Here is a 4,606-nt window from a genome sequence, read left to right as displayed (position 1 = left end):
CAAGTTCTTAGTAGTTATCCATTTTATACATATTAGTGCATACATGTCAATCCCAATCTCCCAATTCATCCCACCACCACCACCACCACCCCTGACCTCTCATTTTATTTATAGTCACTCAGTAGAGTTTTGATTTGTACTTCCTTGCCTTTCCCTAATGACTAATGATGTTAGCATCTTTTCAGATGCTTATTAGTCATTTGTATGTCTTCTTGGATGAAATGTCAATTCAAATCCCTTGGCAAATCTTAAATTGAGTTCCCTCCTTAACCTCTGACAACCTGATTTCTACCCTTGCTGCTATTAAAACTGCCCTCTCTGATGAGACAACTACCCTCAACTCTAAACCAAGTGCTAAAAAAAAAAAAAAACCCTGCCCTCTGAAATAATAAACACCACTGAAATAATGAATCCTACACTGTTTGGTAATATTTTCAATAACCCCCTTCTTTGGCCGTGCCATGCAGCATGGGGTATCTCAGTTCCCTGACCAGGGATTGAACCCGGGCCCTCAGCAGTGAAAGCACTGAGTCCTAACCACTGGACCACCAGGGAAGTCCCAAACAACCCCCTTCTTGAAATGTTGTCTTACTTTGGTATTCAGAACAGAATACTTCCCTGATTCTTCTCAAGTATCTTTTTTAATTTTTATTTTGGCAGCCCCTGAGGCTTGTGGGATCCTAGTTCCCTGACCAGGGATCAAACCCGGGCCCCCTGCAGTGGAAGCATAGAGTCCTAACTGGACCACCAGGGAATTCCCCTTAAGTATCTTTGATAAATTCCTTTTTTGGGTTGTGTCCTCCTGTCCTCTCTAGGTGGTCCGGACTACATGGACGAGACCTCTGCCCTCTGCTCTTCTCCTTTTCCATTTCATTCCATGGCAAAATTATAATATCTCTAAGGAAATGTCTAAAAGGAAATGGTATATTTAACAATATCTTCAAGGAAATGGTGTTATCAGAATCTGGTGAGAGCTGGAGCTGTGGAAAAGGAGCTGCCCAACAGGAGATGCAGTCGTGGATTAGAAATGCAGGCATTATCAGAAGGGATGAAGCCAGCCACGCAGAAGCTACAAGAGGCTGGGAAAAGCCATTTATGGGGTCAGCAAAGGGTATGGGAATGAATCTGGGAGCAAATGGAGACTAGTCAATATAACGTCCTATTCCTTCAAATTCAGTGTCTAAAACAGATCTCATCATCTTTGTGCCTAAATCACCTCCCTGTTTTACCTCCTGTGCCTCTGTCAATGGTACCATTACTCTCACAGACTCTTAGGCTGGAACCTCAGGAATCACTCTGACCCTCAGTCAGTGATCTCTTCTGCTTGTAAATTCTCTATCCCTTATTTGACATTAACCATCTCATGAGGTTGAACCAAATAATGGTTAAGATCCTCTATATAAGAACCTACTGTATAAAAAAGTTTTTTTATTTAAAAAATAAAAAAAGATCCTCCATAAATGTGAGATGCCATGGTTTTATGGTATGCAACACTGCATCATGCTTTTATTGAAATTCTCAAGTGCGCACTTGTATTTTGAACAAGACTGTAAGCCTTTTTTAGGGCAGGGTCTACTCCTCATACGTCTTCAAACCTTCTTCATGCCCATCAGGTTTCTGTTAGGGAAGGGACTCAGAAAATGTTTGTAAAATGAATAAATGAATGATTTAATCATGGGCCTAAAACTTGCTTAAATCCTTTGTCCAAATTACAGATTTTGACAACAAATACTCAACACATTTTGTTACCTAATAGAACTCAGTTTCACTCACTCAACATGCAGCAAAGCCAATCTACTGACACTGGGTTGTAGTGAAGGAAATTACAGCATTTATTTGCAGGGCACCAAGCAAGAAGAACAGGCAGCTAATGCTAAAAAGACCTGAACTCCCTGATGGCACGGGTTTTTAAAGGCAACATTAGGGGTGAGGGTTGCAGGGTGTGTGATCAGCTTGTGGACATTCATCTGATTGGTTGGTGGTGAGGTAACAAGGTGATTATTTCAGAAATCTCAATCCTCAACCTTCTGGTTCCAACAAGTCTGATTAGCAGTTTCTATCCAGCAGGGGTCCTGGTTTCTATGAAACAACTCAAGGATATGCATCTGATTGTTATCTATATCCTTCCAGGAGGAACTAGGGGTCCTGTGACTCTATTGTTCAAGTTATTAGTACTTTTCTTGCTTGACTGCTTTTCCTTTTTTTCTTCATTTTCTCAATCATTAACTGAGTCTGCCCTTTGGAACTCAGGGAAGCCCTAGAAGTCTAAAGCTTTTTCTACAGACAAGAAGCTAGAGACACGGAGAGACTTGTACCTGGGAAGGGCCTTCAGGGTCTTGCTTGGTTTCAATTTCACCTCTAAGTGGCAGGACCCACAATGATAATTTCCAAAGAAGGTCCAATTCCAGCAAGCACATCCTTGAGGCTTCAAAGATCATGGTAACAAGAGTGTAATAAGAACAGAACCCGTTAGTCAAACTATTCTCTTTTTGGTGAAATTTACCAATGAATTACTTTCCGTGCAAATAATTTCTAATAAATGTGGGTAAGAATCAAAAATGTCTGCTTAGCAAATATTTACTTTTGTGCATTATTTCTATGAATTTTAATATCTTTTTGTTTTTAACTAAATCTTAGTTTAGTTTTCTTATTATGAAAGTATTACACTTAGTAGGTCAAAGAAGACAAAATCTCCTATAGCTCTCATCCTGTTTCTTTTCTCTGTGAATGTTTCCTCTTGCCTTTTCTTTTGCATATTGACCTTTATTTTATTTTTATTTTTTGGCCATGCCACACAGCTTGTGGGATCTTAGTTCCCTGACCAGGGATCAAACCTGGGTCCTTGGCAGTGAGAGCACAGAGTCCTAACCACTGGACCACCAGGGAATTCCCACAAATTGACCTTTAAATTTTATTGTTCCAAAACAATTCACACTCATAAAAATAAAAACAATAAAAGCATATAAGGTAAAAAGTTAATGACTCCTTCCCTCCAAGGCCCTGTTGCCAATCCCAAGGGGTAACCATTGTTAACAACAGGATGCATATTCTTCCAGACAATTGTTTTTGCAGATTTAATTATTTTTTTAAAAAGTTGAAGCATTTTTTATTGAAAGTACAATACCCACCCTGCACCTTCTCATCTACTACTAGATTCTACTATTAGCACATTGCCTTATTTGCTTTTTCACATATCTATTCAAACAGCTATGCCAATTCCCATTCATCAGTCCATTTTTTCGGATTTCAAAATAAGTTGCGGAGATCAGCACACATCATCCCTAAACACTTCACCATTAAATTGCATTTAAAATATCATCTCATATATATTGATCCACAACTTGCTCTATATATATGTTGCAAGAAGGGGGACCCCTTCCAGGGCCCAAGAGTGGGCTCTTGTCTAGTACTCAGAAATGAATTGTCTGGGGAGACACACGTGCTGACAAAGCAAGAGACTTTATTGGGAAGAGGCGCCCAGGTGGTAAGGAAATCCAGGAGAAATGCTCTGCCCCGTGGCTCGCAGTCTCGGGTTTTATGGTAATGGGGTTAGTTTCCGGGTTGCCTCTGGCCAATCATTCTGACTCAGGGTCCATCCTGGTGGCGCACACATCACTCAGCCAAGATGGATTCTGGTGAGAAGGATTCTGGGAGGTTGGTAGGACATATGGACTGGTATCTCCTCTCTCCTTTTGACCTTTCCCAAATTCTTCGGGTTGGTGGTAGCTTGTTCTTTCTGCGTTCCTTACCAGGACCTCCTTTTGTAAGATAACTCATGAAAGTTGTTACTATTGGGCCTGGCTAGGGTGGGTGGTTTCGGTCAGTGGTTCCCCTCACATATAGATTCAACAAGTCAATATTTTTTATCAAGGGTTTACTATGTGCCAGGTACTTTGCTAGGCCTTAGGGTTATATTTACAAGGGAAAGAAACGCCATTCCTGAATCATGGAGCTTACTCTAAAGGAGACTTTGAAACTCTTTCCACAGTAATAATGTTACCCCAAAACTGGGTTCACCTCTTGGTAGGTATCAAGACAATAGACACAACCAAGCCAAAGATCAAGAGAAGGAAAGATTTATTACTTGCAGCAAAGTAAGGAGAACAGCAGGGATCTTTCCCGAAGCAGAGTCTCCCCGAACAGCAATATTGGGGAAGCTTTAAGCTAGGGTACCTGCATATTCATGAGGCGGCTTGAGCAGAGGAGAGTTCAGCATAGAACTGGGGCAAAGGTTGACAGAGTCCAAGCTTTAGTTGATTGAATTCAGAAGGGTGAACATCACCATTCCCTCCTCCACCTGAGTGGGGGCCTTAGTTCCTGCAGAACTCAAAGATATATTATTGCGTATATCCCTTGAGGAGGAACTAGGACTCTGCTTTATCGCCGCACTATTGTTTGACTGCCTTTTACCGGTTCCTCCGTTCCTTTGTTCCCTAAGATAATTGATTACTGAGACCTGATCATGCAAGCACTGTGGCCAGGGTTAAATCACAAAATGGCTTAGGCCAGGACTTCCCTGGTGGTCCAGTGATTAAGGCTCTGTGCTTCCACTGCAGGAGGCACAGATTCCATCCCTGATTGAGGAACTGAGATCCCGCACGCCACG

General features: G+C 41.5%; 1 non-coding gene across 1 annotated transcript; it reads right to left on the bottom strand.

Annotated features, from left to right (window-relative positions):
* Positions 1–482: 482 nt before the first annotated feature.
* On the bottom strand, positions 483–555 carry TRNAE-UUC (transfer RNA glutamic acid (anticodon UUC)). The gene has a single exon. It is a non-coding gene; the product is annotated as a tRNA-Glu (tRNA).
* Positions 556–4,606: the final 4,051 nt, after the last annotated feature.

Source organism: Globicephala melas, chromosome 10 (genome assembly GCF_963455315.2).
Source record: "Globicephala melas chromosome 10, mGloMel1.2, whole genome shotgun sequence".
Lineage (NCBI taxonomy): Eukaryota > Metazoa > Chordata > Mammalia > Artiodactyla > Delphinidae > Globicephala > Globicephala melas.
This window is presented reverse-complemented; position numbering and strand designations above follow the sequence as displayed.